Source organism: Oncorhynchus mykiss, chromosome 11 (assembly GCF_057628025.1).
Source record: "Oncorhynchus mykiss isolate SJ-2025 chromosome 11, ASM5762802v1, whole genome shotgun sequence".
Lineage (NCBI taxonomy): Eukaryota > Metazoa > Chordata > Actinopteri > Salmoniformes > Salmonidae > Oncorhynchus > Oncorhynchus mykiss.
The window spans coordinates 8,942,285-8,954,428 of NC_143032.1; the positions used below are offsets into that span (position 1 = coordinate 8,942,285).

The following is a 12,144-nucleotide window of genomic DNA, read 5'->3' on the forward strand; positions in this document are numbered from 1 at the left end:
CAAGTGTAAAGTAATGAAAAATAATATGTACATAAAATATATAGATGAGCGATGGACGAATGGCATAGGTAAGATGCAGTAGATAGTGTAGAGTACAGTATATACATATGAGATTAGTAATATAGGGTGTGTAAACATTATAAAGTGGCATTGTTTAAAGTGGCTAGTGATACATTTATTACATCCAATTTGTAATTATTAAAGTGGCTAGAGATTTGAGTCAGTATGTTGGCAGCAGCCACTCAATGTTAGTCTGATGTCCTTGAGATAGAAGCTGTTTTTCAGTCTCTCGGTCCCAGCTTTGACGCATCTGTACTGACCTCGCCTTCTGGATGATAGCGGGGTGAACAGCCAGTGGCTCGGGTGGTTGTTGTCCTTGATGATCTTTATGGCCTTCCTGTGACATCGGGTGGTGTAGGTGTCCTGGAGGGCAGGTACAGTAGTTTGCCCCCGGTGATGCGTTGTGCAGACCTCACCACCCTTTGTAGAGCCTTACGGTTGTGGGCGTTGCAGTTGCCGTACCAGGCGGTGATAAAGCCCGTCAGGATGCTCTCGATTGTGCATCTGTAAAAGTTTGAGAGTGTTTTTGGTGAATTTCTTCAGCCTCCTGAGGTTGAATAGGCGCTGCTGCGCCATCTTCACCACGCTGTCTTTGTGGGTGGACCATTTCAGTTTGTCTGTGATATGTAAGCCGAGGAACTTTAAACTTTCCACCTTCTCCACAACTGTCCCGTCGATGTGGATAGTGGGCTCAACCCACTCAAGTGACGCACCCCTCCTAGGGACGGCATGGAAGAGCACCAGTAAGCCAGTGACTCAGCCCCCGTAATAGGGTTAGAGGCAGAGAATCACAGTGGAGAAAGGGGAACCAAACAGCAAACAGGAAGACGCTTATCCAGAGGCGACGTGACCGGGGACTTTAATGCAGGGAAACTTAAATCAGTTTTACCTCATTTCTACCAGCATGTTAAATGTGCAACCAGAGGAAAAACAATTATAGACCACCTTTACCCCACACACAGAGCTTTCCCTCGCCGTCCATTTGGCAAATCTGACCACAATTCTATCCTCCTGATTCCTGTGTACAAGCACAAATTAAAGCAGGAAGCACCAGTGACTCGGTCTATAAAAAAAAGTGGTCAGATGAAGCAGATGCTAAACTACAGGACTGCTTTGCTAGCACAGACTGGAATATGTTCCATGATTTTTCCAAAGGGATTGAGGAGTCACTGGCTTTATCAATAAGTGCATCGAGGACATCGTCCCCACGGTGACTGTACGTACATACCCCAACCAGAAGCCATGGATTACAGGCAACATTCACACTAAAAGGGAAGAGCTGACGCTTTCAAGGAGCGGGACTCTAACCCGAAAGCTAAGAAATCCCACTATGCCCTCCGACCATCAAACAGGCAAAGCGTCAATACAGGACTAAGATCGAATTGTACTACACCAGCTCTGACGCTCGTCGGATGTGGCAGGGCTTGCAAACTATTACAGACTACAAAGGGAAGCACAGCCGAGAGCTGCCCATTTACACGAGCCTACCAGACGAGCTAAATAAATTCTATGTTCGCTTCAAGGCAAGTAACACTGAAACATGCATGAGAGCATCAGCTGTTCAGGACGACTGTGTGATCATGCCCTCTGCAGCCGATGTGAATAAGACTTTCAAACAGGTCAACATTCACAAGGCCGCAGGGCCAGACGTGTACTCCGAGCATGCGCTGACCAACTGGCAAGAGTCTTCACTGACATTTTCAACCTCTCCCTGTCTGAGTCTGTAATACCAACATGTTTCAAGCAGACCACCATAGTCCCTGTGCACAAGAACACTAAGGTAACCTGTCTAAATGACTACCGACTCGTAGCACTCACATCTGTAGCCATGAAATGCTTTGGAAGGCTGGTCATGGCTCACATCAACACCGTTTTCCCAGAAACCCTAGACCCACTCCAATTTGCATGCCGCACCAACAGATCCACAGATGATGCAATCTCTATTACACTCTACACTGCCCTTTCACTCCTGGACAAAAGGAACATCTATGTGAGAATGCTATTCATTGACTACAGCTCAGCGTTCAACACCATAGTGCCCTCAAAGCTCATCACTAAGCTAAGGACCCTGGGACTAAACACCTCCCTCTGCAACTGGATCCTGGACTTCCTGACAGGCAGACCCCAGGTGGTAAGGGTAGGTAACAAAACATCCACCACACTGATCCTCAACACGGGGGGCCCTCAGGGGTGCGTGCTCAGCCCCCTCCTGTACTCCCTGTTCACTCATGACTGCACGGCCAGGCACATATCCAACACGATCATTAGCTTTGCTGATGACACAACACTGATCACTGACAATGATGAGAAAGCCTATAGGGAGGAGGTCAGAGACTTGACCATGTGGTGCAAGGACAACAACCGCTCCCTCAACGTGATCAAGACAAAGGAGATGATTGTGGAATAAAGGAAAAAGAGAGCCGAGCACGCCCCCATTCTCATCGATGGGGCTGTAGTGGAGAAGGTTGAGAGCTTCAAGTTCCTTGGTGTCCACATCACCAACAAACTAACATGGTCCAAGCACACCAAGACAGTCGTGAAGAGGGCACAACAAAACCTGTTCCCCCTCAGGAGACTGAAAAGATTTGGCATGGTTCCTCAGATCCTCAAAAGGTTTTACAGCTGCACCATTGAGAGCATCCTGACGGGTTGCATCACTGCCTGGTATGGCAACTGCTCGGCCTCCGACACGCAAGGCACTACAGAGGGTAGTGCGTACGGCCCAGTACATCACTGGGGCCAAGCTTCCTGCCATCCAGGACCTCTATCCCAGGCGGTGTCAGAGGAAGGCCCTAAAAATAGTCTAAGACTCCAGTCACCCTAGTCATAGACTGTTCTCTCTGCTACCGCACAGCAAGCGGTACCGAAGCACCAAGTCTAGGTCCAAGAGGCTCCTAAATAGCTTCTACCCCCAAGTCGTAAGACTCTTGAACAGCTAATCAATTGGCTACCCAGACTATATGCATCCCCCCCCCCCCCCTTCTGGAATGCTGCCTCTACTCTCTGTTATTATCTATGCATTGTCACTTTAATAACTCATGTACATCTACATATTACCTCAATTACCTCATTGACATGAGAAACAAGAGTCTCTGGTCTGATTAAACCAAGATTGAACTCTTTAGCCTGAAGGCCAAACGTCATGTCTGGAGGAAACCTGGCACCATCCCTACGGTGAAGCATGGTGGTGGTAGCATCATGCTGTGGGGATGTTTTTCAATGGCAGGGACTGGGAGACTAGTCAGGATAGAAGGGAAGACGAACAGACCAAAGTACAGAGAGATCTTTGATGAAAACCTGCTGAGTAAAAAAACCTTCTGAGTAAAGGATCTGCATACTTTTTTTATTTTTTAACTTCACCTTTATTTAACCAGGTAGGCTAGTTGAGAACAAGTTCTCATTTACAACTGCGACCTGGCCAAGATAAAGCAAAGCAGTTCGACACATACAACAACACATAGTTACACATGGAATAAACAAACATACAGGCATTAATACAAACGTGTAAATGTAAATGTGATGTTTATTATTTAATACATTTGCAAAAATTTCTACAAACCTGTTTTTGCTTTGTCATTACGGGGTATTGTGTGTAGATTGTTGTGGGTGGGGGAAACTAATTAATCAATTTTAGAATATGGTGTAATGTAACAAAATGTGAAAAAAAAGTCAAAAGGTCTGAATACTTCACGAATGCACAGTATGTAAATGTTGTGTTAGTAAAAAAAATAAAAAATAAAATCATAAGACAGAATGTTGAGAAATAGCCATCAAAATACTTATTTAAAATAAATTTAATTGCACAATTACTTAACTTTTGCCAGATATCTACTAAATAATATTGTGGTATTTATGGAACTGGTCATTTCTTTCCTTTCAACAATATTGGTGACAACAGTAGTGGTGCTTATTTCAGGGAATCTTTTTGATACCATATAAAGTATTGGGTAGTCAGATTCGTCATTCATTCGTGCCATGTCATTTCCAAAGGAAAACAGTGTAGGTAGATAGTGTACTGAAATCTGTGTCACATTTAACCATAGACAACACAAAAATATCCTACTGTATCTTGGAATGTTTTGTTCTGTGATTCACAACCTTTGTTGACTTTAGGATTAGATATGTCAACACTTGGAATACTTCCAGATGGAAGAAGACACAGTTGAAGACAGAAGTTTACATACAGATAGGTTGGAGTCCTTAAAACTCATTTTTCAACAGCTCCACAAATGTCTTGTAAGCAAACTATAGTTTTGGCAAGTCGGTTAGGACATCTACTTTGTGCATAACAAGTCATTTTTCCAGCAATTGTTTACAGACAGATTATTTCACTTATAATTCACTATATCACAATTCCAGTGGGTCAGAGGTTTGCATACACTAAGTGTGCCTTTAAACAGCTTGGAAAATTCCAGAAAATTATGTCATGGCTTTAGAAACTTCTGATAGGCTACTTGACATCATTTGAGTCAATTGGAGGTGTACCTGTGGATGTATTTCAAGGCCTACCTTCAAACTCAGTGCCTCTTTGCTTGACGTCATGAGAAAAATCTAAAGAAATCAGCCAAGACCTCAGAAAAAAAATTGTGGACCTCCACAAGTCTGGTTCATCCTTGGGAGTAATTTCCAAAACGCCTGAAGTTACCACATTCATCTGTACAAACAATAGTACGCACGTTTAAACACCATGGGACCACGCAGCCATCATACCAATCAGGAAGGCGACGTGTTCTGGCTCTTAGAGATGAACATACTTTGGTGCGAAAAGTGCAAATCATTCCCAGAACAACAGCAAAGGTCTTTGTGAAGATGCTGGAGGAAACAGGTACAAAAGTATCTATATCCCCAGTAAAACAAGTCCTATATCGACATAACCTGAAAGACCGTTCAGCAAGGAAGAAGCCACTGCTCCAAAACCACCATACAAAAAAAGACAGATTACGGTTTGCAACTGCACATGGGGGCAAAGATCGTACTTTTTAGAGAAATATTCTCTGGTCTGATGAAATAAAAATATAACTGTTTGGCCATAATGACCATCGTTATGTTTGGAGGAAAAAGGGGGAGGCTTACAAGCCGAAGAACACCATCCCAACCGAGAAGCACGAGGGTGGCAGCATCATGGTGTGGGGGTGCTTTGCTGCAGGAGGGACTGGTGCACTACACAAAATAGATGGCATCATGAGGATGAAAATTGATGTGGATATATTGAAGCAACATCTCAAGACATCAGTCAGAAAGTTAAAGCTTGGTCGCAAATGGGTCTTCCAAATGGACAATGACCCCAAGCATACTTCCAAAGTTGTGGCAAAATGGCTTAAAGACAACAAAGTAAAGGTATTGGAGGGGTCAGCACAAAGACCTGACCTCAATCCCTTCGAAAATTTGTGGGCAGAACTGAAAAATCGTGTGCGAGCAAGGAGACAAAGAGGAATGGGCAAGAATTCATACAACTTATTGTTGGAAGCTTGTGGAAGGATAACCAAAACGTTTGACCCAAGTTAAACCATTGAAAGGCAATGCTACCAAATACTAATTGAGTGTATGTAAATTTCTGACCCAATGGGAATATGATGAAAGAAATAAAAGCTGAAAGAAATAATTCTCTCTACTATTATTCTGACATTTCATATTCTTAAAATCAAGTGGTGATCCTAACTGACCAAAGACAGGGAATTTTTACTAAGATTAAATGTCAGGAATTGTGAAAACCTGAGTTTAAATGTATTTGGCTAAGGTGTTTGTAAACTTCCAACTTCAACTGTATGTGACTGTTTCAGTGTATAGGAATGTACAATTTCCAACAACAAAAGAACATGTTTTCATACAGAACTTCACTAAACAATAAATAGTTGCTTTAATTCTCTACCACTAAACTCCTGCTGTAAATCCCTCTGGATAGTAGCTTCTGCTAAATTATTCAAATGTAAAATGTACACTCCCCAACACACTCAACAGCCCTCTTCCCTGGCTACATTCGCACCCCTGGGCCGTAGGTGACTCTGTGACAAGATGTGTTTGATTGCTGGTCCAATGTGTCCAATTGCTGGGTGATTTTCCCTAGGAGTATCTGCAGCCGGTGGTTCACCTCTCTCTGCAGCTGCAGAGCCCTTTGGTGGGTGAGCTGTATGTGCCAACTGGCCTTGTCTCGGCTCTTCCTCATAGCAATGTTGTTCCTCTCCCGCCGCAGTCAATACTCCATGGTGTACTTGGCTTCGCAGGGGGGGGCCGGGAGGAAGGGAGAAAAGTTCTGTAGGAGAGGGAGTTGGGATGTAAGGGTTTGGAGGGAGGAAATAACATTCACTTTAAGAAGGAGAAAATGGGATGCAAGAAAATAGAAAGATTTTCAACATTGAACTAACTGCAACATGTGCATTCTGATGAAAACAGAAAGACAGCGGAGTATCCACATACCTGTTGCAGTATGAGACTGTGTTGGCAGGTCTCTGTGGAAGGTGCGTCGGACAGGTATGACAATCCCATCATCTGCTCTGCTATTCTGTTACTGCCAGTCCTGACCAATCCCCGAGCCCCCAGTGACTGGCTGTATGGAATCCCCTCCATCTGGGGCATATGATTGGTTAAAGTTGCCGGGGTCGATGGGTCTGGGTTTGAGGCCCGGGTTGTAGTAGCGGGCATGGTAATGTGACTGAAGGTTGTGAATGGGACAGAAGCAGGACGACTGAATCACAGAAGACTGAGACAACTATCTGGAATTCAGACTCATTTTCGAATCACCTCCAGACGCATTAATCACCTCTATTGTGAATGAATAACTTTAGAACTGTAGGTCTATTGAAATGTTTTAAAATGTTATAAAACAAGCCGAATAAACCCGAAGATGACAGTCAACATTTCTTTCCATCTCTGATGCAACTGTCTTTTTGCACACGTAGCCATCAGTGGTACATTGTTGTTGGTTATGTAAGTGTGTTTCAATATATACACCGGAATACCTCTTTCACACCACACATGAGCTGGTATGTATTTTATTTTAATCTTGTTTTCAATTTACTTCTCCCTTTTTTGCATCACATCCTGCATTTATTACATGTTTTCCGACATTTTAAAAGTGACACGTGGCTGTACCTGGGAATCTTTAAAATGGAACATTCTGGGATGTTTAATGCTGTACTGAGTTACAGTTCATATAAAGGAAATCAGTCAATTGAAATCAATTCAATCAGGCCCTAATCTATGGATTTGACATGACTAGGCAGAGGCGCATTCATGACAGGTGTGGCATTTCAAGAAGGTGATTAAAACAGCATGATCATTACAGAGGTTCACCTTTTTGCCGAGGACAATGAAAAGCCACTCTAAAATGTGCAGTTTTGTCACACAACACAATGCCACAGGTGTCTCAAGTTGAGGGAGAGTGCAATTGGCATGCTGACTGCAGGAATGTCCATCAGAGCTGTTGCCAGAGAATGTCATGTTAATTTCTCTACCATAAGCCACCTCCAACGTGGTTTTACAGAATTTGGCAGTATGTCCAACCGGCCTCACAACCGCAGACCATGTGTAATTGCAGACTAATTTACTTTTTTAAACTGTAACTCAGCAAAATCTTTGACATTGTTGCATGTTGCGTTTATATTTTTGTTGGGTATTTTTTGAACAGATTCTATCATTGCTTTAGCATAAAAATGGCTTATCAGGGATGTAAAAAGAAAGCGAAAAACCAAGCTAACTACCTAACAGGGGGGTAAAAAGAAAACGAAAAACCAAGCTAACTACCTAACAGGGGGGTAAAAAGAAAACGAAAAACCAAGCTAACTACCTAACAGGGGGGTAAAAAGAAAACGAAAAACCAAGCTAACTACCTAACAGGGGGGTAAAAAGAGGACAATAGCCAGGTATACCGAGAAAGAACCTTTGAAGGAATTTCTTAGTGAGTCAGACAGATGCTGGGAGCAACCTGGACCAAGATCACTATGACTGGGGTGGAGGAAAATGTTTTCTAGAAGGACTGGATTCAGTTTTAGATGTGTAAGTAAATGATTTTGTATAACTTTCCATAGTTTACTATATGTATTTAGTATACTTTATATAGTTGTTGTCTGCTTCTTTTTTATTTTATTTTTTGATTTCCAGTCTGTCAGGTGTCCTGTCCAGTCTGTCAGGTGTCCTGTCCAGTCTGTCAGGTGTCCTGTCCAGTCTGTCAGGTGTCCTGTCCAGTCTGTCAGGTGTCCTGTCCAGTCTGTCAGGTGTCCTGTCCAGTCTGTCAGGTGTCCTGTCCAGTCTACCAGGTGTCCTGTCCAGTCTGCCAGGTGTCCTGTCCTGTGTAGTCTATATCCTGTCTATCAGGTGTCCTGTCCTGTGTAGTCTATATCCTGTCTATCAGGTGTCCTGTCCTGTGTAGTCTATATCCTGTCTATCAGGTGTCCTGTCCTGTGTAGTCTATATCCTGTCTATCAGGTGTCCTGTCCTGTGTAGTCTATATCCTGTCTATCAGGTGTCCTGTCCTGTGTAGTCTATATCCTGTCTATCAAGTGTCCTGTTCTGTGTAGCCTATATCCTGTCTATCAGGTGTCCTGTTCTGTGTAGTCTATATCCTGTCTATCAGGTGTCCTGTCCTGTCCATCAGGTGTCCTGTCTATCAGGTGTCCTGTTCTGTGTAGCCTATATCCTGTCTATCAGATGTCCTGTCCTGTCCATCAAGTGTCCTGTCCTGTCCATCAGGTGTCCTGTCTATCAGGTGTCCTGTCCATCAGGTGTCCTGTCTATCAGGTGTCCTGTCTATCAGGTGTCCTGTTCTGTGTAGCCTATATCCTGTCTATCAGGTGACCTGTTCTGTGTAGCCTATATCCTGTCTATCAGGTGTCCTGTTCTGTGTAGTCTATATCCTGTCTATCATTCCAAAGGAGTTACATATTGTATATATATATTTCACATTAGTTTGCTGGTAAAAGTTGAATATATTCTGTGGAACTTGAGGCCATTGTTACTCTGTCTCTAAAGGTAGGCTACCTGTGTCCCACTGTTTGCATTGTATAGGCTAGCATATTACTTTAACATTACAGTTGTGGTCTGCTTTTTTTGTGTTTTGGACTGTATGTATAGCCTACACCCAGAATAGGCTTGTGTTACTGTGTCCTGTTTGTACAATATTTCTAATTAGTCTTCCACTGGGAGGCAGGGATGTAGGCATGGGTGAACACAGAGCCTGGCAAGGCCCACCCAATCAGATTAAGAAAAAAAAACAAGAATACATTACAAGAATACTCATGTGGATGGGAGGAGCTATATGAGGAAGGGCTCATTAATGGCTGGAATGGAATAGAGGAACGGTCTCAAACACATCAAACATATGGAAACCACAGACGGTTCCATTCCATCCATTCCAATGAGCCTGTCCTTCTATAGCTCCTCCCACCAGGCTCCTCTGGTGGATAGTAAATGTGTATTTTTGATGTGATATGAAAGTACAGTTCTTTATATTTCTAGAACCATACTGCACTTGAGAATCGATTCATGTTTAGATGGAGTATTTGGCTGTTTTGGCTGCCAGAGCCAGTTCACCTCTAAACAGAGCATGTCAGGTCCTTATAAGGATTCATGTTAGGCTCCTTTAGTCCATTCTTGGGCTAATAGCTAGCTAGCTATTTGTCTTCTGTAGCCTTATTGCTAATAATATATATAGCTACGGTAGCGTTGTTGAACAGTTATACTGTATATATCTCTACTTACTGAGATCTATTACCAGTCACACAGATGTATAAGGTGGCTTCAGGTACAGTGCATGTTTGAGATTTACACGAGGGTCCAAGATGGAACATCCAAGGTAAGTACTGTCATTGAAAGTTCACATTGGCGTGGACTCACGATGATTCACGAAACTGTTAAGTTGATCAAAAAGTTAGCTTTCCACTATCTTGTAGGGTTTGTCTTTCCTGGACGTGCGATAGCTGTTTTACCTACGATGTCACTCACTTGATCAGTCTCAAATGAGAGTAGGGAAGTGTTAAAGACAACGGCGCTCTTCACAGACTGGCCACCGTTAGAACGGTAAGATGCCCTCATTTCCAAAAATGCGATTCAAAAATCGAAAGAGAGACGCTGTTTCTCATTTTGTGATGTATTGCCGTTGCATTTCGGTGCATCTTGGGACCGTACAAAAGTTCAGTAAAGAACAGTAAGATGCCCTCCTTTCCACTTCTAATCTCCTGGCATCTCAATCGGTGTATAATGAATACAATTGTTCATTTTGTTTCATTGCTCCTTATCACTTCTGAACGTCTTCACCTTAAAATGTTATATTTAATTCCAAAGCTAAATTAATCAGAAGACCGAGGGTGAAAATGGAAAAAGGCTAAAGGCGCTAAGAAAAGTGCCATCTAGTGGCAAGAAACATGTTCCCCCAAGATTGCTTCAATACACTATGGTAATTTTCTCTTCCTGTTAAATCGTATGTACTCACCCCCTCTTAAAAACCCACATCTTCCCAAAGCTGCCATGTTTCTGTGGTATGATTTTACAAAACCATTCGCTGTGACGTATAATATTTCTCTTTACCTGACCCACAGAGAGAGACATGAACGATGCAGAGAAATACAAAGCAGAGACGTCCTTAGCTGTGTGATCTAAAAGCCCTGGCAGCCGTGCAGCGACGCTCCCACAGCCACCACAGGGACTTCAGGACAGAGTCGAGAGCAGGTCAGTGCTGTCAGACTCATTCAAATAAGATTGTTATTGATACGTTTCTCATTTAACTGTACAGTTCTACAGTAGTTTGTCCTCTCATTTAACTGTATAGCACTACAGTAGTTTGTCCTCTCATTTGGTCCCTTCATGTAATTATTTTCCTTTAGGAAAAACTTTGAAGAGTCAATGATTCGTCTGCAAGTGCCCCAAATGAGAGAAACACTTAAAATGAGGAGTGCATGCTAGGAATGTCTGGTCAGCTAAGTGACATCCCACAGTTCAGTGACATCACAGCCCTGAAGGGTGGAGGGGGACCGGTGAGTTGGATACATTTCAGTGACATCACAGCCCTGAAGGGTGGAGGGGGACCGGTGAGTTGGCTACAGTTCAGTGACATCACAGCCCTGAAGGGCGGAGGGGGACCGGTGAGTTGGACACATTTCAGTGACATCACAGCCCTGAAGGGTGGAGGGGGACCGGTGAGTTGGACACATTTCAGTGACATCACAGCCCTGAAGGGTGGAGGGTGTCTGGTGAGTTGGACACATTTCAGTGACATCACAGCCCTGAAGGGTGGAGGGGGACCGGTGAGTTGGATACAGTTCAGTGACATCACAGCCCTGAAGGGTGGAGGGTGTCTGGTGAGTTGGACACATTTCAGTGACATCACAGTCCTGAAGGGTGGAGGGTGTCTGGTGAGTTGGACACATTTCAGTGACATCACAGCCCTGAAGGGTGGAGGGGGACCGGTGAGTTGGATACAGTTCAGTGACATCACAGTCCTGAAGGGTGGAGGGTGTCTGGTGAGTTGGACACATTTCAGTGACATCACAGCCCTGAAGGGTGGAGGGTGTCTGGTGAGTTGGACACATTTCAGTGACATGCCACTCCTTACTGCCATGCAGTGAACGATAAGTGTACAAAACATTAAGAACACCAAGTTGCACCCCGCTGTTTCCCCCCCCCCTCAGAACAGCCTCAACTCGTCAGGGAATGGACTCTACAAGGTGTCTAAAGAGTTCCACAGGGATACTGGACCGTGTTGACTCCAATTCACCAAGTTGTGTTATGTTGGCTGGATGTCCATTGGGTGGTGGAGCATTCTTGATATACACGGGAAACTGTTGAGCGTGGAAGAGCCATCAGTGTTGCAGTTCTTGACACACTCAATAATCGGAGGAGCGCCTGGCACCTACCATGACCCGTTCATAGGCAATTAAATATTTTGTCTTGCCCATTTCACCCTCTGAATGTCACACAATCCATGTCTCCAGGCTTATCAATCCGTCCTTAACCCAGTCTCCTCCCCTTCATCTACTCTGATTGAAGTGGATTGAACAAGTGACATAAGGGATCATAGCTTTCACCGGGTCAGTCGGTCATGGAATGAGCAGGCATTAAAATGTTTGTACAAGTTCGCCGTTTATCAGCCTCTTT

The 12,144-nt window shown here is 43.8% G+C and overlaps 1 long non-coding RNA gene across 1 annotated transcript; it reads left to right on the top strand.

The window, feature by feature from the left end:
* The first annotated feature begins 9,431 nt into the window (after positions 1-9,431).
* Positions 9,432-12,122, top strand: LOC110535219 (uncharacterized). The gene is made up of 3 exons (XR_002475217.3): positions 9,432-10,447; positions 10,590-10,719; positions 10,875-12,122. It is a non-coding gene; the product is annotated as an uncharacterized LOC110535219 (long non-coding RNA).
* The last annotated feature ends 22 nt before the right edge of the window (positions 12,123-12,144 follow it).